Source organism: Budorcas taxicolor, chromosome X (assembly GCF_023091745.1).
Source record: "Budorcas taxicolor isolate Tak-1 chromosome X, Takin1.1, whole genome shotgun sequence".
Taxonomy (NCBI): Eukaryota; Metazoa; Chordata; class Mammalia; order Artiodactyla; family Bovidae; genus Budorcas; species Budorcas taxicolor.
This window is the reverse complement of record NC_068935.1, coordinates 114,339,737-114,366,754: the sequence shown is the minus strand read 5'-3', so window position 1 is coordinate 114,366,754 and position 27,018 is coordinate 114,339,737. Positions and strand designations below refer to the sequence as shown.

General features: G+C 38.8%; 1 protein-coding gene and 1 non-coding gene across 2 annotated transcripts in view; one reads left to right on the top strand and one right to left on the bottom strand.

Annotated features, from left to right (window-relative positions):
- Positions 1 to 27,018, top strand: part of IL1RAPL1 (interleukin 1 receptor accessory protein like 1) — a 687,113-nt gene that overhangs the window by 592,651 nt on the left and 67,444 nt on the right. The gene's annotated exons all lie outside the window — the stretch shown is intronic.
- On the bottom strand, positions 16,776 to 16,848 carry TRNAK-CUU (transfer RNA lysine (anticodon CUU)). Its single transcript has one exon. It is a non-coding gene; the product is annotated as a tRNA-Lys (tRNA).

Genomic DNA, 27,018 nt, shown 5'->3' with positions numbered 1-27,018 from the left:
TGAGATATTAGCTAACTGGTGAATTCTTGCAGTGATAAATGCCTAATGTGAGTCCAAGTTAGCTCTGATTTTCAAAATTATTTAAACAGAAGTCAAAACTGTTTTAATAAATTATGAGTACATTTCTACACCTTAGAGTTTGGTTTAAGGCTTAGACCAGAACCATCATGGAAATACACAAATGTCTAGTACTAAGTCACTTTGACTTATATGAAAAACTCAGATCCAAAAGGAGAGGCATTTTTGTCTATTTTTGATCACCAGTGTATCCACAGTGCCTCAAAGAATACCTGGAATATTGTGAGCTATTAGTGAATTTTCATGAAATGGACAAAACTTCAACATTTCATTCCAATTTCTCTGACAGAAGTACTATCATCAGTCAAGCCAGATAATAGGCACAGAAATTTTTCTTGGGAACTAATAACCATAGGACGATATGGTCCTGAAAGCTAACTCAAGGAAGGTGTGGATCAAGGTGTCTCATGGCTGTCCCATGTCATAATGAGCTCTATGCAACCCTAAACCCAAACTAACTAGACAATTAGGACAGCCATTTCTCTGTCATTTCTCTGGCAGCTTTCAGACTCTGTTTCCATCTAGACACAACTCAGGGAGCTCACCTTCCCATTTTTTTTTGTCCCTTGGTTTCTTTATTAAGAACTATTTACCTTTCAATTCTCCTTTATTATGTTTATAAGCATTTAGGAGGATGATGTGTGCTGTCCTTATAACTTCTTTTTTGCAATGATACAAAAACAATTTAAAGCAATTGAGATGAACAAAAATGCGGCAAATTGCCTGAATCCACCTTTTATTTCCCAGCCCATTCTTAACCTTAACTACATCATGAGGATGTCAGAAAAGTTCAGGAGACATTGTTATCATGAAGAGAACTTTGAAATAACTAGCCATGCTTTTGTGTTATCTACAGTCATAATCGTTTTTATTACCTAAGTAATGAGGGGAAACATTTTTGTTTCTAAATGAAAAGCAACTGTGTTATTTTTCTGAAACTTTCTAGAATTTCACATCTCAGAAATGGCATGAAGATATATCCATTACAGAGGAGGACTTTTGTTTGTCTTTTTCATATTATACCAGTGAAAGTGAAGTTCACTCAGTGATATCTGACTCTTTGTGACCACATGGACTATACAGTCCATGGAATTCTCCAGGCTAGAATATTGGAATGGGTAGCCTTTCCCTTCTCCAGGGGATCTTTTCAACCCAGGGATCGAACTCAAGTCTCCCACATTGCACCAGGGAAGCCTAAGAACACTGGAGTGGGTAGCCTAGCCCTTCTCCAGAAGATCTTTCTGACTCAGGAATCGAACCTGGTCTCCTGCATTGCAGGCAGATTCTTTTTTTTTTTTTTTAATATTTTATTTAATTTTTAAAATTTAATTTAATTGGAGGCTGATTACTTTACAATATTGTGGTGGGTTTTGCCACACACTGACATGAATCAGCCATGGGTGTACATGTGTCCCCCATCCTGAATCCCCCTCCCACCTCCCTCCCTATCCCATCCCTCAGAGTCACCCCAGTGCACCAGCCCTGAGCACCCTGTCTCATGCATCAAACCTGGACTGGCGATTTGTTTCACATATGATAATATACATGTTTCAATGCTATTCTCTCAAAACATCCCACCCTTGCCTTCTCCCACAGAGTCCAAAAGTCTGTTCTTTATATCTGTGTCTCTTTTGCTGTCTTGCATATAGGGTCATCGTTACCATCTTTCTAAATTCCATATATATGTGTTAATATACTGTATTGGCATTTTTCTTTCTGACTTACTTGGCTCTGTATAATAGGCTCCAGTTTCATCTACCTCATTAGAACTGATTCAAATGCATTCTTTTTAATAGCTGAGTAATACTCCATTGTGTATATGTACCACAGCTTTCTTATCCATTCATCTGCCAATGGACATCTGGGTTGCTTCCATGTCCTGGCTATTGTAAACAGTGCTGCGGTGAACACTGGGATAAACATGTCTCTTTCAATTTTTGTTTCCTCAGTGTGTATGCCCAGCAGTGGGATTGCTGGGTCGTGTGGCAGTTCTATTTCCAGTTTTTCAAGGCATCTCCACACTGTTCTCCATAGTGGCTATACTAGTTTGCATTCCCATCAACAGTGTAAGAGGGTTCCTTTTTCTCCACACTCTCTCCAGCATTTATTGTTTGTGGACTTTTTGATAGCAGCCATTCTGACCGGGACCAGTGTGAGATGGTACCTTATTGTGGTTTTGATTTGCATTTCTCTGATTATGAGTGATGTTGAACATCTTTTCATGTGTTTGTTAGCCATCTGTATGTCTTCTTTGGAGAAATGCCTGTTTAGTTCTTTGGCCCATTTTTTGATTGGGTCGTTTATTTTTGTGGAATTGAGCTGCAGGAGTTGCTTGTATATTTTTGAGATTAACTCTTTGTCAGTTGCTTCATTTGCTATTATTTTCTCCCACTCTGAAGGCAGTCTTTTAACCTTGCTTATAGTTTCCTTCGTTGTGCAAAAGCTTTTAAGTTTAATTAGGTCCCATTTGTTTATTTTTGCTTTTATTTCCATTACTCTGGGAGGTGGGTCATAGAGGATCCTGCTGTGATTTACGTCAGAGAGTGTTTTGCCTATGTTTTCCTCTAGGAGTTTTATAGTTTCTGGTCTTACATTTAGATCTTTAATCCATTTTGAGTTTATTTTTGTGTATGGTGTTAGAAAGTGTTCTAGTTTCATTCTTCTACAAGTGGTTGACCAGTTTTCCCAGCATCACTTGTTAAAGAGATTGTCTTTTCTCCATTGTATATTCTTGCCTCCTTTGTTGAAGATAAGCTATCCATAGGTGCATGGATTTATCTCTGGGCTTTCTATTTTGTTCCATTGATCTATGTTTCTGTCTTTGTCAGGCAGATTCTTAATACCAACTGAGCTATGAGGGAACCCCATTATATCAGTGCTTTGATTTAATGTTTAAAATATCATATTGTATCTTATAAACAGTTAAACATACACATACCATTTGACCCAGCATTCTCACTCCAGAATACTTATCATAGAAAAATGAAAACTTATGTTTATGCAAAAACCTATGCACAAGCATTTGTAGCAGTGTTATTCATAATAGACCCAAACCAGAAACAGCCTAAATTGCCTTATTTGGGTGATTGGATAGATAAACAGTAGTACATCCGTGTAATAGAATAGTATACAACTGTAAAAAAAAAAAAAAAAGAAGAAGAAGAAGAAAGAGAGAAAAAAGAACGAACTACTGATATGAAAAATAACTTGGATGGATATTAAATACATTATAATGAGTGAAAGAATCCAGTCTCAAAAGATCATGTACTGTATGCTTTCATTTATGACACTCTAGAACAGAACAGAGTGGTTGCCTGGAATTAGGAGTAGAGGAGGAGTGGCATTCTAAAAGGATAGTACAAGGGAGATTTGGAGGTGATGAAACTGTTCTGTAACCTGATTGTAGTGATGATTACATGTATCTGCATATGCATTAATACATTTAGAATTGTTATTGTTTAGTTGCTAAGTCACGTCCAACTGTTTTGTGACACCATGGACTGTAGCCCACCAGGCTCCTCTGTCTATAGAATTTTCCAGACAAGAATACTGGAGTGGGTTGCCATTTCCTTCTCCAGGGGATATTCCCAACCCAGGGATCAAACCCATGTCTCCTACATTGGCAGGCAGATTCTTTATTGGATTGTATACCAAAAGAAAACAAGTCAGTTTAGCTGTATAAGAATTTTAAAAGTAAAATTTTAAAGGTTAAAGACATCATAATGTTCCTTATGAATCTATACACACAGAGGGATGCCTAGAAAGGTATACCCCAAAATGTTATGATGTGTATGAAGAGACTTCAGAAAAAGAATATATTTCTTTTGTTATTTGAAAGTAGCTATTTCTCTTTTTAAAATATTGTAAAGTAGGTTTAATTTTATTTAGAAATGGTCAAGATGCTTTTTCCATTTAAGTCATTCTCATAGCTTTTGATTAATACAAAGACCCAAATCACTAATAATTATTTTTATACAGTATTTTTCTGGTAACATTAATACTATTTGTATATGGTGGGTGTTATATTACTTCTTGCCAAGCTTGGAAACCAAGATGACAAGTGTCATTAAGTGTTAGAAATATATAAAATTAATAGATTCGTGCCTAAGTGCCTCTCTGCACATGAGATTAGTACACCATTCTTAGTTTCATTTTGTAGTATAATTTGCCTCTTCAAAGAGCTCACTTTATTCCATTCAGTTGTAAAGCTGGAATGATTGCTATGCCTGTAATAAATTTAGAAAATTAAGTTATTACTACAGTGAAGTTTTCAAAATTCCATCCACTCACAAGTATTTTAGCCATGCTTTTCATAAAAGAGTGAATAGAAAAACAGGTACTATTCATATTTCTTTCTTCCCCGAACTCATCTTGCTGCTGCTGCTGCTAAGTCATGTCAATCGTGTCCGACTCTGTGTGATCCCAAAGACGGCAGCACACCAGGCTCCCCTGTCCCTGGGATTCTCCAGGCAAGAACACTGGAGTGGGTTGCCATTTCCTTCTCCAATGCATGAAAGTGAAAAGTGAAAGTGAAGTTGCTCAGTCGTGTCCGACTCAGCAACCCCATGGACTGCAGACTACCAGGCTCCTCCATCCATGGGAGTTTCCAGGCAAGAGTACTGGAGTGGGGTGCCATTGCCTTCTCTGGAACTCATCCTCTAATGCCTTAAAAATGAGAGCATGATATGACACCATATCATATGAAAAACATGTGTGTGCATATGAAAGAAAGATAAACAATTAACATACCTTTGTAGTCATATCTTTTTGCTCTATACTTTAATTTCAAGATATAGTTACCTTTTCTTATGTTAGAATTTCTAAATATAAATTTATTTATTTGGTTTTGCCATACATCAACTACCAACGAAAATTGAATACCCTATATAATTAATGCTTCCTTTTTATCCCAGAGTAGGTTTCTTTCTGTGTTTTGCATATACTATACCACAAGTTTGTCAGGGGTGTTTTCATTGACTTATATTAAAATAAATCTTGAAAATGATCATGAAGCATGGTCTCTAGAACTATATACATATGCATCTCATACTAAACAAGAATAATTAAGTGAGGTATTCAAGTGGATACTGAGAGGTGAATGAATTGTTATGTTTATTTTATGACAGCAGTTAGATTTTTCATGTTTCCATTTTATGTCACAAGTTAATCTTTAACTGGAAAAAAAAATTTCCTTTCTTGTAAACTCAGTTGATTTAGAAGTTTTATGCATGAATTGAAGCTTTCAATCAACATGTTTTTCTGTCAGATTTCCCTTTTTATGGGAATTTCTGTGCCTGGTTCCTCTTCCTTTAAACATCATTGAAAAGAATAATAAAAGAGCACCAAATGTCTCTTTTGGTTGAAAGAGTTTTTAAAGAGACACCACAATAACCCTTTATGTTCTTGTTTGGAAGTTACCTTTATGAAAAGGGTAATTTTATACTGGAATCTACTATTAAAATTATATGACTAACAGTTCACTGTGAATCAAGGTCACAAACAGGGTCATTGTATATGGTACTGTTGAGGGGTGCTTGTCAACACCATTCAAAAATAAATATTTGAATGAGTTTTTGGTTGCATTTCCCCTATTTTCACGTGAAAGATCCCCCTCATTTCTTTTTTCTCAAAGCATCCCCTTGCACCTACCCTTGGTCCTCCTCCCTTCTGAGCTCTCCTTTTCCAACAGACTATGATCTGCTCTGCAATCCATGCCCTGTGAATCTGGGGGCGTTCCTGAGGCACTTTCAATGTTCGATTCCTTTATTGAGCCTTTATGACAGCCCATAGCCTAAAGCAAAACAAAAGTGAGGGTTAATTGATAATGAACAGGGCTGAGACCACCCAGAGGAGCCGTCAGGGGCCAGGCTACTGAGTGGATTAAATTTCCAAAGTCATAGAGGATGTGTGTAGCCAGAGGGAGACTGCTTTACTTTGCAGTCATGAGCTGAGGGCTAAGGAAAAGAATATTCTGTGGCTTTTAGAAGAAAATGGTAACTTCCCTCATAGTTCAGTTGGTAAAGAATCCACCTGCAATGCAGGAGACTCCAGTTCGATTTCTGGGTCAGGAATCGAATACAAGAATACTCCAGTATTCTTGGGTTTCCCTTGTGGCTCAGCTGGTAAAGAATCTGCCTGCAATGTGGGAGACCTGGGTTCCATCCCTGGGTTGAGAAAATTCCCTGGAGATGGGAAAGGCTACTTACTCCAGTACTCTGGCCTAGAGAATTCCATGGACTGCATAGTCCATGGAGTCGCAAAGAGTCGGACATGGCTAAATGACTTTCACTCACTTAGAAGAAAATAAGAACATTGATTTTCCCATAACAAGACTTTCAGCATTTACTTTCGCCTTTTGCTAAACTTCTTGCTATTCTGCTTTTTCTTTGATTTTGTTCCATTCTCATTCTTTTTTTTTAAACTTACATATTTGGCTGCACCAGGTCTTGGTTGCAGCATGTGAGATCTTCAGTTACGGCATGTGGGATCTAGTTCCCTGACCAGGAATAGAACCTGGCCCCCCTACATTGGGAGCATGGAGTCTTAGCCACTGGACTGCTAGAGAAATCCTCCATTCTCAGTCTTGATTTTCAGAAATCTCTGGTCCATATTACTAGAGACTTAGTAATATTTATTGATCAGAATATAACATTTGAATAATTTACTCTTTTTTAATACATGCAAAGCAGTGATTAACTAGGAAGAGATCTATGTTCAAATATTTACTCTGGCACCAGCTACTTGGTGACTCAATCAAGTAATCCAAACCTGGTATCCCAGCTCTGAAATACCTATATACTATACTGTGAGAGATAAGTGATTTCATAGATGGGAACTTTTGCGAAACTTATTTGTTTTCTACGAATATATCTGTATGTAGTGAGGCTGGTAGTAGATTGTTTCATTTATATAGCATTGATTCCAGTTGGACTGGGGCTTCCTGGTTGACGCAATGGTAAAGAATTTGCCTGCCAATGCAGGAGACGCTGTTGATGCAGGTTTGATCCCTGGGTCGGGAAGATCCCCTGGAGAAGGGAATGGCAACCCACTCCAGTATTCTTGCCTGGGAAATCCCATGGACAGAGGAGCCTAGCAGGCTACAGTCCATGGGGTCACAAGAGTCACACACAGCTTAGTGACTAAGCGTGTAGGCATGGAGAGTTGGACTTAAATTTTTCCCACTAAGCAGTTGAAGTTGCCTGCCAAGAAATAGTCTGTCTATATTCATCACATTTCTTTGAAACTGAATAGTAAAATGTTGCTAAGTATATCTAGCGTCATCCTGTTTTACTGAACACAAGTTTTCTCTGCACTGTGATGCTCGTATTACTTCTGCATACATGGTGATCTTCAGACATTTGGGGGAGGTATTGCACGTGGTAATTAGATCGAAAGTTTGGAAACTAGTCTTAGATTCAAATTTGGGGTCTATTATTTTCTAGCTTGTGATATTAGGCCATTTATTTAACTCCTCTGAGGTTCAATTACCCTTCTTCCATAATCTTGGATAATATTAGTATTTACATCGGGGGTCAACAGATGTTTTCTGTAACAGACCAGACAGCAAATATTTCAGGCTTTACAGACTATATCATATACTGTCTTTCACAGCTACTCAACTCTCTTTGTGGTGCAAAAGCAGACCTCAACAGTATATAAAAGAGTGGGCATGGCTCCAATAAAACTCTATTTACAACAAACAGGCACCAAGCCAGATTTAGCCCACTGACCCTAGATTTCTAACCACTGATCTGCATTAATGCTTGGCACAGTTCTAAACATTAATTTTAATGAATGTAAACTGTTGTATTAATTCTGTGACATAAAGGTAAACTTTTACCATTATTCAAGACTGTGTCACAATCATATGGGGATATGAATACTGTATTAATCACAGGCTATATTACATCAAAAATGAAAACTAGATCCTAAAGGAAAATACCGTGGTTTGAAGATTTACGTTTGTGCAGAATTCTGCAGTAGAATCTGCTGGTCTGATGAAAGGGAAATAATAATCATTGAACATTCTGCCATGCTTTCTAATCAACTAAATAGACAGGGAATGCTAGAATATTAACCAAAAGTCTGTTAGATGAAATTTTCAGTAAGCCAGGATCACCCATTTATTCATTCTTCAAAGTATTTATCCTTTGACTGTCATGTCCTTCCTAAATGTTGCTAAACATATGCACCTAGTGGAAGCCTAATGTGCTGAACTTGTACCATTAGCGTCCTGTTCCTTGTCTTCATAATATAATGAAGCTGATTATATTCCTTGTTTTATAATGTTCATCCTATTAGGATAAAGAAATTCATTGACTACTGAGCACAGCCTTATGTTCACGTTCTTATCATTAGCACTGTTCCGGCTATGGGCCTGTCAGCATTTTTAGCCTAAATGCTGCTTTCAGGGCTTTGCAACTCAGTCATAAAAATTAGCTGCAGGCAGTAACTTGACATATAAAGTCCAGACCCAAGAGAAAAATTTTATTATATTTTTTACAGGAAGAGGGAAGTACATTTGGCTATTATAGAAAGCATAAAAATCATTGCGGTGGACTTGGGCTGTCCTGGAATAGTGAAGTTTGCATTGTAGTCTACCTCCTCCATTTTCCATATATCCATGCAGGAACCCTACGGACTTCCCATTTTCGAGGACTTTACAACAAGTTCCCTTAAGGCTACTGTCCTATTCAAGATTGAACCAAACCAGCTTTTTGAGTACCATTTGTCAATGGGAAAAGGAAATTTAAACCCTTACCATAGCCTTCTATGAATTCAAAACTGGAATCACTCTTCCACCATAATACAGCACAGGGTATGACCTGCCTCAAACTTCATGTCTTATACTTGAGTTTTAGAAATGGCTTGTGTGTACAGAGACATTTCTTTGATGCAAGATTGAATTAAGGAAGCTTAATTAACATTTTCTAATTAAATACTGCATGGTGAGCTCAATCATATTGTACTCTGCAACTTTGATGAGATTACTCTGTCTTTAAATAAACAAGATGGGATCTAGCTTTGAGAGCATGGATGATAACCATTCCATCCCTTCTTTGGCTGTCACCCCTGTTTTTCAGAAACATTTTTAGCCATTCATCTAATTTTAGGAATTTGGTAGGAATGCATTTCTCAGAAGTGCTCAAGGATATTTAAAATTATACCTTACCTAGGAATTGACAGGAATTGTTTTCAACCCATTTAATACCTAATTTATAGTTATCCTATTCATTGGCAATTAAGTCTATTTTTCTTCCCTCTAAGCTTATATTCAGTATGGAATATATGATATATAATATGTATCATGTAATACATAAGATGTGATTTCCAGTGATCCCCATGGTGTTCAGTTTAATGGCCAATGTACCAGCCTCATGTCACATGGTCTGAGAATAGCACCCCTGCGTGAAATGCCTTTGCCACTGGCTTCCAGGACACCACAGTCTCTGGATTTCTCTCCTGCCTTTCTTGTCTCTCTCTCTCTCTCACTTTCCTTTGGTTAGTCCTGTCCTCTGGGGCTTCCCAGGTGGCTTAGTGGTAAAGAATCTGCCTGCCAGTGCAGGAGATGAAAGAGACCTGGGTTCGATCCCTGGGTTGGGAAGATCCCCTGGAGGAGGAAATGATAACCCACTCCAGTATTCTTGCCTGGAGAATCTCATAGACAGAGAAGCCTGGTGCGCTACAGTTCATGGGGTCGCAAAGAGTCAGACACAACTGAGTGGCTGAGTGCTCATGCACCTGTTCCTCCGGCCTCCTCATCTTGCAGAGCCCAGGCAGAGCCCAGCCATTCCATCCAAATGCCAGTGACTTCAAAGTGTATATCCTCAGCCCTGATATTTCTTTAAAGTTGCATCTCTAACCATCTACCCATCCCCACTGGAATAGATAGATACCCCTCAATACCACATCTCCAAAAACGAGCTCCTGGTCTTTCCTTCTGGACCCATAGCCTGCTCTGTCTCAAGGACAGAAACTCCAGTCCTTAGTCTCTCAGGCCAAAATCTTTAGAATCATCCTTGACCTCTCTTTCCCTCACTCTTCACATTCAACCTGTCAGGAAATTCTGATGGCTCTAACTTTACAATTATCCAGAGTCAGATGACTTTATTTCCTCAACTGTTACTGCCCTGGTCTGGAGCACTTCTCATTACTCATCTGCTCAAAAGCTCCCATTTCACGTTGTGAGCAACAATCCTTACAATGGCTTACAACAGCAGTCCTCAACCTTTTTGGCACCAGAGACTGGTTTTGTGGAAGATAATTTATCCATAGACTGAGGTAGGGGGATGGTTTAAGGATGTTTCAAACACATTGCATCTTTTGTGTACTTGATTTCTATTACTGGGCTTCCCTGGTGGCTCAGGCAATAAAGAATCTGCCTGCAATGCAAGAAACCTGGGTTCGATCCCTGGGTCAGGAAGATCTCCTGAAGAAGAGAATTGGCAACCCACTCCAGTATTCTTGCCTGGAGAATCCCATGGACAGAGGAGCCTGGCAGACTATAGTCCATGGGGTTGCAGAGTCGGAGATGTCTGAGCAACTAACGCTTTCACTTTTAACTTTTATTTCTATTATTATTACATCAGCTCCACCTCAGATCATCAGGCATTAGATCCCAGAGGTTGGGAACCCCTGGTTTACAAGGCCCTACCCAGGTGAACTCTCCACCCACTGTGTGACCCCATCTCGACCCCTCTGTCTTCCTTATTCCACACCAGCCCCTTGGCCTGCTTCCTGGTTGTCTAACATGCTAGACACTTGTCCTTCTTAGGGCTTTGAGCAGTACGCTGTCTTCCTGTAATGCTCCTCCATGGCATATCCACCTGACTAACTCCTTCACCTCCTTCAAGTCTTTTCTCAAATTTCAATATTTCAGTACATCCTGTTTTGACCCCCTGTTTAACATTGTAGACTTACCCTACTGCCCGCATTCCTGGGTCCTACTTTTTCTCCTTTTCCCATATATCTGATCACCTTTGAACATGCTATATCGGTTTTGTCCATTCCCTGTCATCCCACACAAGGATACAAGTCCTGTGGGGGCTAAAAGTGTTGTTTTGTTCTTTTACATTGCCCAAGCACCAAGAGTAATGCCTCACACTGAGAAGTAACTCAATAAATATCTAAACTGCTAAATGCATGCATAATTATCTTTAAAAAATCATAATATATAGCCATAAAAATTCAAGCATTCATAACAGATAGGAACAATGCCAAATGATTTGTTAAAGATTTTTAATTTAAGGGATTGATTTTATTTACAAATAATATAATTAACATTTTAAAAGATGGATTTTTTATATAATTACAGATGGATGGTGACAGTCTATATCAAGCAAATTTCAAAGAAATAATCGTCACATTGTCATAGGGTTCTAAAGAAAATTGTCACATGGAAAATTAAGCATATAAAGCAATTGCATCTTCATGATTTAGTTAATAAAATGTCTGAAAGAGATAAGCTCAGTTGTAGATCTAATTGCCTCACCACATGAGCCATTTTTTACATTGACAGCAAAAGCAAGAACTTTGGAAAATTTTTCTCCAAATTTTTTGATGTTGTTATTTCTTCCTAAAGTACAATAAGTTATTTAGCTATACATGCTTACCAGAAGCAAGCAACGAGGAGCCCCTTTCATCTTTCATTTCTAGAATCTCCTGCTCTATGGGTATGTTTTGTCCCATGTTCTTCTTTCTCCACTCCAGAGGTTTTGATCATATCAAATTTCTCTTAACAAAGATGATTAGAGGGTAAAAACCAATAAAAATTAGCTGGGGGAGGGGGAGTAGAAGGTTGCTTCAGGCATTGAATTCTAACCAAGTTAGTTAAAGCTATTATTGATACTCAGAATATCATATTAAAGCACTGCAAATCTTTAAGAATGACGATTGTGGAGTCACTGCTAATAACGTAATGGCAATAGAATGTGTTAAGTGCTAAAAAATAATGAAATAGGCCTAGATGGCAACTCCTGACTCAAATAACTATAATAGTTTTTTGATAATCACCATTCTCAGAATACAATTTAGGAAAGAAATAAAAGCAAGAGTTAGATGCAATACGGAGTAGACTTAATAGGACCTAAAAACCAGAGTTAAGTTGAAAATTATAGTTCCTAATGTAATTGTGTTGCAGAAGCCTTTCAAGAAAAATATAAACCATGAAATAAAATTTGTATGGAGTCCTTACTGAAACCTCATCTTTATACACTCACTATTTTGATGATTTACACTTCTAATTTTACATCTTTTGTTGAGTGTGCCCTAAGCAAAATTATGAAAACATGTTTCTCATTAGAGTACTTGGATTCCCCTGCATATAACTTGTCCCAATCAATGAACAGGAATTTCCTTTCTGTAATGAATATTGCTGCTATCCCATAATCTATATTGTACTTGGAGGAATTATTAATTCTTTAGTTATTAAAATAGCCTAATCAAGTCTCACAACTCTCACTCACAAAAACACAAAAATGATCAGAGTAAAATCACTACAGATTATCTCTTCAAATTACAAGAACAAGAAAATTGTACATTTTCAGCCAAATATGCTTTTAGTATCATTCAACTGTTTTGCATAAAGCACTTAATGTTAAGAAAAAAATTGTACTCTAAACAGTTTGCATAATAACTTACCATGTTTGAAATATGTGATAGCTGTGTTTCTTCAGCTTTCTACACCAGCAGACTTGACAGTGGAGCCAATTTGGACCTTTTATGCTTATTTCCACATTAAAACTTTTAAAAATAATCTACCATTGTAAGCTTATTTTTGCACTGGTTAATGAGTGAGATCCAATTATATTGAATCTCTCAATTTAAAAAAAATTGCACTGACGCTCATTTCAGGACTTCTCTGATGGAGTGTCACAATATTTTGATTCAAAAGACTTATATAACATTATGAGGATACAAATAGCAAGAGATTGTTTTTGTTTTTCAATCTTTTGATCTTAGTCAGAAAAATTTCTAAACATAGTTACCCAAAATAATGCTAAGAGTTGGAAAAGAGCTACTTTTTCAGGCTATGGGTAGAAATTTCAATGTCTACCTTAACCTTTCTTAATAGGTGAAGTCACCCAGAGTCCAGTTCAGTTCAGTTCAGTCGCTCAGTCGTGTCCGACTCTTTGCAACCCCATGAACCGCAGCATGCCAGGCTTCCCTGTCCATCATCAACTCCTAGAGTTTACCCAAACTCATTTCCATCGAGTTGGTGATGCCATCCAGCCATCTCATCCTCTGTTGTCCCCTTCTCCTCCTGCCCCCAATCCCTCCCAGCATCAGGGTCTTTTCCAATGAGTCAACTCTTTGCATGAGGTGGCCAAAGTATTGGAGTTTCAGCTTCAGCATCAGACCTTCCAATGAACACCTAGGACTGATCTCCTTTAGAATGGATTGGTTGGATCTCCTCGCAGTCCAAGGGACTCTCAAGAGTCTTCTCCAACACCACAGTTCAAAAGCATCAATTCTTTGTGCTCAGCTTTCTTTACAGTCCAACACTCACATCCATACATGACCACTGGAAAAACCATAGCCTTGATTAGATGGACCTTCGTTGGCAAAGTAATGTCTCTGCTTTTTAATATACTATGTAGGTTAGTCATAACTTTCCTTCCAAGGAGTAAGCGTCTTTTAATTTCATGGCTGCAATCACCATCTACAGTGATTTTGGAGCCCAGAAAAATAAAGTCAGCCACTGTTTCCCCTGTTTCCCCATCTATTTCCCATGAAGTGATGGGACCAGATGCCATGATCTTCGTTTTCTGAATGTTGAGCTTTAAGCCAACGTTTTTGCTCTCCTCTTTCACTTTCATCAAGAGGCTCTTTAGTTCTTCTTCACTTTCTGCCAGAAGGGTGGTGTCATCTGCATATCTGAGGTTGTTGATATTTCTCCCGGCAATCTTGATTCCAGCTTGTGCTTCATACAGCCCAGTGTTTCTCATGATGTACTCTGCATATAAGTTAAATAAGCAGAGTGACAATATATAGCTTTGATGTAGTTCTTTTCCTATTTGGAACCAGTCTGTTCCATGTCCAGTTCTAACTGTTGCTTCCTGACCTGCATACATGTTTCTCAGGAGGCAGGTCAGGTGGTCTGGTATTCCCATCTCTTTCAGAATTTTCCACAGTTTATTGTGGAAATAAACACACCGTGTTTAATAATCTACACAGTCAAAGGCTTTGGCATAGTCAATAAAGCAGAAGTAGATGTTTTTCTGGAACTCTCTTGCTTTTTCAATGATCCAGCAGATGTTAGCAATTTGATCTGATTCCTCTGCCTTTTCTAAAACCAGCTTGAACATCTGGAAGTTCACAGTTCATGTATTGCTGAAGCCTGGCTTGGAGGGAGACTTTTAAGCATTACTTTACTAGCGTGTGAGATGAGTGCAATTGTGTGGTAGTTTGAGCATTCTTTTGCATTGCCTTTCTTTGGGATTGGAATGAAAACTGACCTTTTCCAGTCCTGTGGCCACTGCTGAGTTTTCCATATTTGCCTGGCATATTGAGTGCAGCACTTTCACAGTGTCATCTTTTAGGATTTGAAATAGCTCAATTGGCATTCCATCACCTCCACTAGCTTTGTTCATAGTGATGCTTCCTACGGCCACCTTGACTTCACATTCCAGGATATCTGGCTCTAGGTGAGTGATCACACCACCATGATTATCTGGGTTGTGAAGATCTTTTTTGTACAGTTCTTCTGTGTATTCTTACCACCTCTTCTTAATATCTTCTGCTTCTGTTAGGTCCCTACAGTTTCTGTCCTTTATTGAGCCCATCTTTGCATGAAATGTTCCCTTGGTATCTCTCATCTTCTTGAAGAGCTCTCTAGTCTTTCCCATTCTATTGTTTTCCTCTATTTCTTTGCACTGATCGCTGAGGAAGGCTTTTTTATTTCTCCTTGCTATTCTTTGGAACTTTCCATTCAAATGGGTATATCTTTCCTTTTCTCCTTTGCTTTTCACTTCCCATCTTTTCACATCTATTCGTAAGGCCTACTCAGACAGCCATTTTGCTCTTTTGCATTTCTTTTTCTTGGGGATGATCTTGATTCCTGTCTCCTGTACAATGATGGATGTAAATGGTCTATGATATACTGGCTAGTCTTCCTTATTGCCTCAGGGAGAAATTAAAAGGCTTCATCATTAAGAAAACAATGACAGTTGGAGTTCTATTTTTAGGACTTATGGTACAATTTTGAATATGTCAATCAAATAAGAATCCTAAACAATTCATAATCTTCATGAGCTCTTGACCCAACACTCAATATTCACTTTCACTGCAGTGAATTTATCATGAATAATAAAAATATCCATAGCTTTGTTTACAATTGTTAATGAGGGGGCTCAGTTTGAGGGGAAAGTCTTATCTAGGTTTCTACTCTTTCTTACTGTATTGCTTAAGATAATGATAACTGTTCTAATGCAGGATTACAAAGCAATTCCCTGGAGCTTAATATAATACAAGTTATTTTTGGATCACATGAAACAAAGCCCATTGGGGGAGGAACTGTTGGTAGAGTGCTCTGTTCCACGCAGTCATTTAGAGACCCAGGAACATAGAGACTCTGTTACACTCAACACCCGGCTTCCAAATTCACCTTGGGTGTTGAAATCCTGGATGGATATTAGAGAAATGAGTGAGTTTTGCAGGGAGGAGGAATAGAATGAATAGGTCAAGGCTGGAAGTTTCATTGAGAACTTCTGCCCATTTTCCATTAGCCAGAACTCAGTCATATGGCTACACTTGACTGCAAGGAAAGCTGGTAATGTTATTTGGCTATCTGCCTAGACAGAAAGGTATACAAGGCTGGTGAATGGCTAACCAGTCTCTGCCACAGTCATGTTTTATTTGTTTGTTGTCTCCATAAAGATAATTAACAATTATGCATAGAGTCTGAAAATTCTTCCCTGTGCCGTATATCACACATTGTGTGATAAATGGGCTTTTAAGGTTACTTCACATTGTGATAGTAGTATGTTTAAAGGATGGAAATTTCAACCACAGTTTATGCAGTTTATTATTTTTACCACTGTGTTGAGCTCCTTGAAAGAATCAGATGGTGAGTTCTTTGAGATGGTATCTTTTGTGAACAATACAGCAGCTGAGAAATTTGGGGTAAAAAGTAGCTCGAATGATGGATACCATACTTTACCTCTATCTTTTTTGATGTGACTCTTTCAGTGTACATATCCTTATAGTTACTTTTCCAATTTCCTGCTCACTAAAAAATATATATACCTTGCTGAAAAACTTCTCAGCAACTATTTTCCATCAGTTCTTCACAAATCTTCATAGGAATCGTCATTCTCGATATTGGAAATCAAAGACTTTATTAAATATCAAATCATCTAGAGATTTAGTACAGCCCTTTTGTAGTCTGTGATAAAACTATAAGATAAATGATAGAAGCAATCTGAATCTAGCAAGCAATTGTTCTACAGTGATTTTGAGTACTTTAAAAGATGTCCCTTCTTAGTATTAAAAAAAGAGGAGCACGTTTTTTGTTTTTTGTTTTTTTTTTTTTCCAGCTAGGTTACCTCCTTTTGTCTCTGAATAGATTCTATCATCTTTACAATCCAAGTTTTCAGCCAAATTTTCTCTTATAAAAAATTCACTTCCAAAAATGATACTTCCAAGATGAATTTTATATTCTCTTTTTTAGCCACCCCACAAAGCTTGTGGAATCTTAGTTCCCCAACCAAGAGTTGAACCTGGGACCTCAGCAGTAAGAGTGCAGAGTCCTAACCACTGAACCACCAGGGAATTCCCAAGATTTATTTACTTGCTTTTTTTCAATAGCACTAATTCTCTTTTTAAACTGTAAAAAAAAAAAAAAAAGGCTCTTTTTTTAATGTGTGTGATTGATTTTAAAATGTCAGTGAATAGTGATGGTTTCATGGAACATAGCTTCATGTTTTTGTTTTGGTTTGTTTTTTTATGTGCCAGATGCTAAAATGGAGGCTCATTTACATCACCAAGTTAAAAATCCTATTTGAATTAAGAAACTAGATTCACTGCTGTTTATTACTGATTGGAATAGTGTGGGTATGAAATTTCATGACTGTCATAACCTTTCATCATTTCAGATTGTTATTCCTCATTTATCTTAAGTATGTTCACCAGTTTCAAATTTACTCTTCAAACTTCCTATTTTTATCCATGACCCATTTCAAAATATGTGCTATACTTTACTGTAAAGATATCTATTCAAAGAGGTTGAATACAGCCCTTTTGATAATAATAAGTACCGAAAGTTATATTAAAATTTTCATGAATATGGATTGGTGAAATAAGCTCTGATTCACATACTAGAATACTCTGTAGCTGTTGGAATGATAAAATAGAGCTACTTATGCTGATATATTATAACTTGTACTTTGTAAAGAATATATGTGTATGTGTTCATATACACACATGTGTGTATACTGCTCATGCATGTTCAAATTTATATAAATTTATGTGCATATATACATATGTTTGGGTATGTATAATATTAGTTGAAAAACATACAGAAGAAACTGTTTCAGTGGTTATGTCCAGAAGGGTGAAGCTAAGGCATGGAATGTGAGTAGGAGCTCTTTATTCTTTATCTTATACCTTTCTTAACTCTTTGAATCTTTTTTACCATGACCACCTGATTTAGCATATCCTTTACTTCATATATGTATGTATACATATATATATACACGTATGGAATTCATGCATATACATATATATCATATACACATAATATAACCTTGTACCATCTGTCATTAAAGAAGTTTTAATATAACTAAGGAATAAGAATGTTAAAGATGCAGGAAAAGTTCAAGGTCAAAATTATTTTGTAGTGTTTAAATTCTCCTCTCCCCACCTTATTCTATCACTGACTATTCCATTTATCAGCTAAATTCATTCCCACCTGAGAGTTAAGAGAAGCAGCTTCTGTAATAAATGGGAAACTTGTAACTGGGGAGCACAGCCATAACTTTAAATCGGTTGGTATCCATTGAAACTAAATACCAGAAATTAGCAATAATTAGAAAATAGCCCCAGCCCACTCCCCCTCATGCACCCAGGTTGCAGTGATTGGGGTACAAAGAGTGAAGAACTTTTTGGATAAGGCAGGCTTACTGTGGAAAAACCAAAAACCTTGATTGTAACTAATATTAGATAAGGGTTCCTACTGTTGATATCCTTAGAAGAAAGGGAGTAGCCATCATAGTCAGCAAGACTGAAATGCAGTACTTGGATGCAATCTCAAAAATGATAGAATGTTCTCTGTTCGTTTCCAAGGCAAACCATTCAATATCATGGTAATCCAAGTCTATGCCCCAGCCAGTAATGCTGAAGAAGCTGAAGCTGAACGGTTCTATGAAGACCTACAAGACCTTCTAGAACTAACACCCAAAAAAGATGTCCTTTTCATTATAGGGGAATGGAATGCAAAAGTAGGAAGTCAAGAAACACCTGCAGTAACAAGCAAATTTGGCCTTGGAGTACAGAATGAAGCAGGGCAAAGGCTAATAGAGTTTTTCCAAAAGAACGCACTGGGCATAGCAAACACCCTCTTCCAACAACACAAGAGAAGACTCTACACATGGACATCACCAGACGGTCAACACCAAATTCAGATTGATTATATTCTTTGCAGCCAAAGATGGAGAAGCTCTATACAGTCAACAAAAACAAGACCAGAAGCTGACTGTGGCTCAGATCATGAACTCCTTACTGCCAAATTCAGACTTAAATTGAAGAAAGTAGGGAAAACCAAGAGACAATTCAGGTATGACCTAAATCAAATCCCTTATGATTATACAGTGGAAGTGAGAAATAGATTTAAGGGACTAGATCTGATAGACAGAGTGCCTGAAGAACTATGGATGGAGGTTCGTGACACAGTACAGGAGACAGGGAGTAAGACGATCCCCAAGAAAAAGAAATGCAAAGGAGCAAAATGGCTGTCTGAAGAGGCCTTACAAATAGCTGTGAAAAGAAGAGAAACAAAAAGCAAAAGAGAAAAGGAAAGATATGCCCATTTGAATGCAGAGTTCCAAAGAATAGCAAGGAGAAATAAAAAAGCCTTCCTCAGTGATCAATGCAAAGAAATAGAGGAAAATAACAGAATGGGAAAGACTAGAGAGCTCTTCAAGAAAATTAGAGATATCAGGGAACATTTCATGCAAAGATGGGCTCAATAAGGGACAGAAATGGTATGGACCTAACAGAAGCAGAAGATATTAAGAAGAGGTGACAAGAATACACAGAAGACCTGTACAAAAAAGATCTTCACGACCCAGATAATCACAATAGTGTAATCACTCACCTATAGCCAGACATCCTGGAATGTGAAGTCAGGTGGGCCTTAGGAAGCATCACTATGAACAAAGCTAGTAGAGGTGATGGAATTCCAGTTGAACTATTTCAAATTCTGAAAGATGATGCTGTGAAAGTACTGCACTCAATATGTCAGCAAATATGGAAAACTCAGCAGTGGTCACAGGACTGGGAAGATCAGTTTTCCAGTCCCAAAGAAAGGCAGTGCCAAAAAATGCTCAAACTACCACACAATTGCACTCATCTCACATGCTAATAAAGTTATGCTCAAAATTCTCCAAGCCAGGCTTCAGCAATACGTGAACTGTGAACTTCCTGATGTTCAAGCTGGTTTTGGAAAAGGCAGAGGAACCAGAGAGCAAACTGCTAACATCTGCTGGATCATTGAAAAAGCAAGAGTTTCAGAAAAACATCTATTACTGCTTTATTGACTATACCAAAACCTTTGACTGTGTGGATTACAATAAACTGTGGAAAATTCTGAAAGAGATGGGCATACACAACCACCTGACCTGCCTCCTGAGAAATCTGTATGCAGGTCAGGAAGTAACAGTTAGAACTGGATGTGGAACAACAGACTGGTTCTAAATAGGAAAAGGAGTACGTCAAGGCTGTATATTGTCACCCTGCTTATTTGAGTTATATGCAGAGTACGTCATGAGAAACACTGGGCTGGTTGAAGCACAAGCTGGAATCAAGATTGCCAGGAGAAATATCAATAACCTCAGTAATGCAGATGACACCACTCTTATGGCAGAGAGCAAAGAGGAACTGAAGAGCCTCTTGATGAAGGTGAAAGAGGAGAGTGAAAAAGTTGGCTTCAAGCTCAACATTCAGAAAAACAAAGATCATGGCACCTGGTCCCGTCACTTCATGGCAAATGGATGGAGAAACAGTTGAAACAGTGGCAGACTTTATTTTGGGGGACTCCAAAATTACTGCAGATGGTGATTGCAGCCATGAAATTAAAAGATGCTTGCTCCTTGGAAGAAAAGCTATCACCAACCTAGACAGCATATTAAAAAGCAGAAACATTACTTTGCCAAAAAAGGTCTGTCTAGTCAAGACTATGGTTTTTCTAGTAGTCATGTTTGGATATGAGAGTTGGACTATAAAGAAAGCTGAGTGCCAAAGAATTGATGCTTTTGAACTGTGGTGTTGGAGAAGACTCTTGAGAGTCCCTGGAGCAAGGAGATCCAACCCATCCATCTTAAAGGAAATCAGTCCTGAATATTTATTGGAAGGACTGATGCTGAAGCTGAAACTCCAATACTTTGGCCACCTGATGCAAAGAGCTGACTCATTTGAAAAGACCCTGATGCTGGGAACGATTGAGGGCAGGAGGAGAAGGGGGCAATAGAGGATGAAATGGTTGGGTGGCATCACTGACTCAATGGGCATGAATTTGAGTAACCTCTGGGAGTTGGTGATGGACAGGAAGGCCTGGCGTGCTGCAGTCCATGGGGTCACAAAGAGTCAGACACGAGTGAGCAACTGAACTGAAATGAACTGAACTGAACCATTGTTATTTAGTTGCTCCGTCGTGTCTGACTCTGTGACCCCTGGGATTGTAGCCCTCCCTGCTCCTCTGTCCGAGGGTTTCCCAGACAATAACACTGGAGGGGTTGCCATTTCCTTCTCCACAGGATCTTCCCAACCCAGGGATGAAACCCGAGTCTCCTATATTGGCAGGTGGATTCTTTACCACTGAACCACCAGGGAAGCCCTCCACCAAATTCACTCTGCCCCCAGAAAAAGATGATAATTTGATCCTAATTATGCTAACTACATTTCAATAGTCTCCAGAGAAAATGTCTGCTTTCCAAAATGCAGATCATTAGACTTTATTGTACTATTTAGCAACTCCTACCACTGAGAAATCAAGGCTTATCCACTTATCCCAACTTTACCTGATTTTAGCCAGTCCATAGTTTTCTCATAAATTCTGCCCACTCTTTAATCAGATCTACCTGCTAGTCTTGGAGGCTCTCCTTGAACACCATTTGTGTTCTGTGCCTGTGAATCTTCAAACCTTCGTGGTTACTCTGATCCACTCAAGACAACTCAGGTTCCAGCTGGGACTTGCACTGTGGCATATGCAATTTCTGGGCGTTGCACACACTCTGAAGGCCCCATCCACTGCCTCTAGTATTTCAGGTTCGTTCATTTCTGTCACAGCAGATAAAAACCCAGAGGTTCCAAAACCTGCTATGCACCTGAGTCATCATGAAAGTTTATTAAATAAATAGTTCATTGGCTTCTGGGCTACAGTGATACACAGCCAGGTTTGAAATCTCTTCTCTTGGTTCACTGCCCCTGAATCCTGTGTACTGGAGCACCATGAGGGCTGCCTCAATGCTAGCCTCCTCCTCTTGACAAAGGGGTTCCTATATTCCATTGTGTATAACCATCCTTTTATACATAAGCTGCTTTCTCTTTCTTTCACTCCCAGTTTCTTTTTTATGAACTATTCAAATCAACTCGTTAAAAATAGTATAAAAGATGCCGGTACCAATAGAAAAACCCATGGAGACGAGAATGTCAACCCACTCCAACCTGGAGAATCCCATGGACAGAGGAGCCTGCCAGAGGAGCCTGGCAGGCTATAGTCCATAGGGCCACAAACAGTGAGATACCACTGAGCAACAAACACTTTCACTTTACACCAGTAGAATAACAGTCAAGCCTTTGCTTTAGGTCAGATTTCCCTCTGTTCCTCTGCTCCCTGAGGAAGGTCTAAGCTTCCATACTCTCTTGATTCAGGATAGGAGTCCTATTGATACTTTCCCAATGACCATGAGCAGACACTGAGAAGGTGTCACCATTAATATCCACTGAAAGGCTTTTTAGTCCAAACTAAACTTTAGTCCTTATAAGCTGTGAGTCTCAGGATTCTTTGAACCTCCTCTAAGAAGTCTCATTTAGATGGATGTGTTGGTGATGTCATTGTTGTACATTGTTATATTTGTGTAGATTTTAAGAAGGAGGCTTCTATTCCCTATGACTTACCCAAAAGATAAAGATACACACTCTTAGGAATGAATAAGAAGCCAATGTGAAAATGAAAATCTTCACTTAAGAGGAATGAGTGTGATGGTTTGATTTATAGTGTGAGTTGTAACACCTATGAAAATCTTCCTCAGTTTACATAGAAGGATATGATTTTTTTTAAGCAGAAAGGAGATGAGTCAAATACCAATGTAATGTATCTTAAAAAACTTTAAATTGTAGCCAGTGAAGATTTGGAAATTTTTTCATTAATTTTGAGTAAGTAAATGTTAGTCGCTCAGTTGTGCCCGAATCTTTGTGATCCCATGGACTGCAGCCCACCAGGCTCCTCTGTCCATGAGATTTTCCAGGCAAGGATACTAGAGTGGGTTGCCATTTCCTTCTCCAGGGGATCATCCCAACCCAGGGATCGAACCTGGGTCTCCTGCACTGCAGGCAGATTCTTTACCAACTGAGCTACAAGGGAAGCCCTCACTAATTTTATGTGACTATTAATACCATTTCGATGAGTTTGCTAAACATAGAAAGTCTTTAGTAAGTAATTTTACACATACATCATGGGCCTTCCCAGGTGGCGGTGGTGATAAGAACCCATCTGCCAGTACAGGAGACTCAAAAGACACAGGTTCAATCCCTGGGTCAGGAAGATCCCCTTGAGTAGGCCACTCCAGTATTCCTACCTGGAGAATCCCATGGACAGATGATACAATCTGTAGTGTCAAAAAGAGTCAGACACGACTGAGCGACTAACACCTCCCTTCATAGTCATTGGAAGTCCTTTATTTTATTTGCAGCATGCACACATGCACGCCTACCTCATTCATACTCATTCAGATTCATACAGATTTGAAACATAATGCAAGAGAAGACAATGGCACCCCGCTCCAGTACTCTTGCCTGGAAAATCCATGGACGGAGGAGCCTGGAAGGCTGCAGTCCATGGGGTTGCTGAGAGTCAGACATGACTGAACGACTTCACTTTCACTTTTCACTTTCATGCATTGGAGAAGGAAATGGCAACCCACTCCAGTGATCTTGCCTGGAGAATCCCAGGGACGGGGGAGCCTGGTGGGCTGCCGTCTATGGGGTTGCAGAGAGTCGGACACGACTGAAGCGACTTAGCAGCAGCAGCAGCAGCAGCAGGGAAATAGTCCATTGGGCAGTTATGAGTCTTTGCACTAATCTGGCTATAGTTGCTCATAGATTCTGAAAGTGTTAAATATAATATCATGGCTTTGATTACATATCACATTTTATTTTCTCACTCAAGTGTGATTTGATATAGTTGCCTAGATTTAGCTTCTAATTTATCTACCTTAGACTCTCACTTAAGCATACAGTTACTTTTTCAGTATTGACAAGAATGTGTTACTGTAAGTAGTTCCTAAGAATAGGACAGCATTTTCTAGTTCTCTGGCATTGAAGCCTTTTTGTTTGTTATCTTGTTTGCTTATTTGTTTGTGAATCCTCATAGGACAAGGAAAAAGCTCTTGTGTTCCCTTATGGATTTAATCTCTGAAACTTTTACACTGTCACTAATGATGTCCTGGAGGTCCTTGGAGCTCAAATAAGAGGGTGTACAGTTCATAAATTTTTATTTAAATGCAACTTTTGCTTTTATATAAGTTTACAGTCTGGTAAAGAGACAAGGAGATAAAAAAGATGTAAGAGAAAAGCCCTAGCCAAAGACTTAAATTTGGAGATCAGTAAAATGTGGGTGGTAAAGACATTTAGCTTATTGATCTATATGAACCCATCCATGCATGCAAAGCATGTGAAGAGGGTTAAAGGGAGAAACAGCCAACATAGAAAATGTATACATACATGTATATGTTTATACAAGCTTCTCTGGTGGCTCAGCGGGAAAGAACACCTGCCAATGCAGGAGACAGGTTCAATCTCTGGGTTGGGAAGATCCCCTGGAGAAGGAAATGGCAACCCACTCCAGTATTCTTGCCTGGGAAATCCCATGGACAGAGGAGCCTGGCAAGTTACAGTCCATGGGTCTGCAAAAGAGTCTGACATGACTTAGCAACTAAAACAACATGTTTTTACATATAAATTTACTTTTGTGCAGGGAGAGTTAACCAAGCAGTCTTCACATGGCTGTCTCTGCATCTCATGCTGAAGCCTGAAGTTCACAGGCAGGAAGTCAGGAAGAGTCAGAGAATAAGTGAGATAGAACCCAATGAGCACAAGCTGGAATTGCAGTCCACAGGGCAAGCCATCAAGTGGGGAGAGAATGAGCAGGCTTGAATTCCCCTCGGATGGACTGAAACCCAAGTCAAGTTCTTGTTGCCTCTGAGCTTACCAAAGAGAATGATCCAGGGCCCTTTATTGAGCTAAACACACACCACTGGTGCAGGAGTCAGAGACACTGGCAGAAGACCCAGGGGAAAAGAACAATTTCAGGCCCAACTGCTACTTCATGTCAGCGAGGCACGTCAGCTCATCAGTAACAATGCACACATGGTCTGACACACATACACACTCACACTCCAAAATGGCTGCTCCCTCTTTTCCATCCTTCCACTAGTGTGAGAGAATCTCTCTTGTAGCCTACCCTAACTGGGCACATACAAGACAGTGGAATTCTGGGAAATGCAGTTCAGCCTAGTCAAGTCAGACAGTTCATTACAAAGTTGTCACAATGTGCAGTCTCAAAGGTGGCAGGCCATGGTGGGTGCCAGGGTGAGGGGTCTGGTAATCATTGTATTTCATGAACATACTGGCACTCGGAGGATCAGTGAAGGAAGTAATGTAGAAATTAGAGGATGGGATTTTAAAAAATCAGCTTATTTATCATCACAACTGTTCCAAGGGCACTGCTTGCCTGTATGTATGCAAATAATTCATTTTGCTTTTCTCTCTCTCCCATCCCAAATAACCATTCCTAATATTGAAAGGAAATATGTCTACTTTCCACTTTTTTTCAGGCCATATTTTCCTAAGATGAATAGTCTTGATTGTTACAGTGAGAATAGAGGCTCTCTGAAAATTTTAAGAAAGTAATTGAACAAAGGGAAGTGACAGTGCTTACCTTAATAAAGTAGAAAGCATAAATACTGTTCACACCTCTTGTTTGGCTCTCTAAGAAGAACAAGTGTTGCTACAGGTTATAACCTTATTTCTTGTTGGGGGAGAAAAAGAGCTCTTAAGTGGAAGGGTTTCATTCATACTGTACCAAACCCCTGTTTTCGGAGTAAGATGATGAAAAGAGGAGAGCTAGCCTAAAAATGAACACACTTTCAACAAGGCTAATTTTAAAATTTTACCTGTGTTGGAAAAACCCATAGTCCCTAACTATGGATGAGAAAGATGTCTCCTCTATTAATTAATTAATTAAGTTTTAGCTGCACTGTGTCTTCAGTGCTGTGTGGGCTTTCCCTCTCGAGTTGTGGTGAGCAGGGGCTCCTCTTCGTTGTGGTATGCATGTGGTGTACAGGCTTCTCATTGTGGTGGTTTCACTTGTTTCAGAACACGGGCTCTAAGCATGTGGGCTGCAGTAGCTGGGACTCTGGCTTAGTTGTTCCACAGCAGGTGGGATCTTTCCAGACCAGGGATTGAGCCTGTGTCCCCTACATTGATAGATGGATTCTTAACCACTGGACCACTAGGGAAGCCTGAAAGGTGTCTTCTCTAATACATATGTTAATGCTGTGATTCCAAGGAGTATCACTAATCTATAGTCTTTACAGCTGTACTTTTCTCAGCATATTTCGAGTCACAGAGCAGATCTAGATTGAGGGAGAGGTGTTTCTTCAACAGCCTTCTATGACTGTAAACTGTTGGAGAAAAGAGTTAGAAGAAGAAGATGATGCATGGTCTGCTCTGCTACCTTGAAGTAGAATGTATGGTGACATGTTAATGCTATTGTTAACTTTTTGCCTAAATTATAAAAGCGTTATTTCTACATTATATAAATCTTGAAAAATAAAGGCAAAGAAGACAAGAAAGAAGTAACCAAGATATGTCAAAATGCTTTAAAGCTTCCTCTGTAGAATCTTAAGCATCTTTCTCTTACTTCAAATGAATAAATCAAGGAGCATATCTTTGGACTAAGTAGTGCTAGAAAGAAGTATTAATTAAGTAATGTTTTAGCACTGCAATTTTCTGCTCACAAGAATCTGGTTGGGTTTAATAGCTTTATTAATTTTGTCTTAACTTTTACTATAATTATGTTGCTTTTCTGTGTGATGGGCATGGTCATGGCAAATTAAAGTATCAGATTGATCAAGTTAATCAGATCAATGAGTATTTTGATTAACTCAAGATGCTGTTTGATTCAGAAGGCACATCCTATTAGCAAAACTTGCCATTAACTTTTCAATACAGCATATTCCAACAGCTAGCACCAAGGAGTTAATGTTATAAAATATCATCCAGATATGAACAAATGACTTTATTTTTTTCCTCTATCTTGGGCTGTGTCAAAGTAACCAGGGTTTCCTGGAAAACATTTAGAAGTAATTGCTCTGTTTTGCCTATATCGATTAGGGGTATTTAAGGGCATTCTCGCTTGAGATTCAAGTGTTAGGGGGTAAAAAACAGCTTATTAATGCAACTACAGGTAGAACAACAGTCATGTGAATGATTCCAGAAATATGT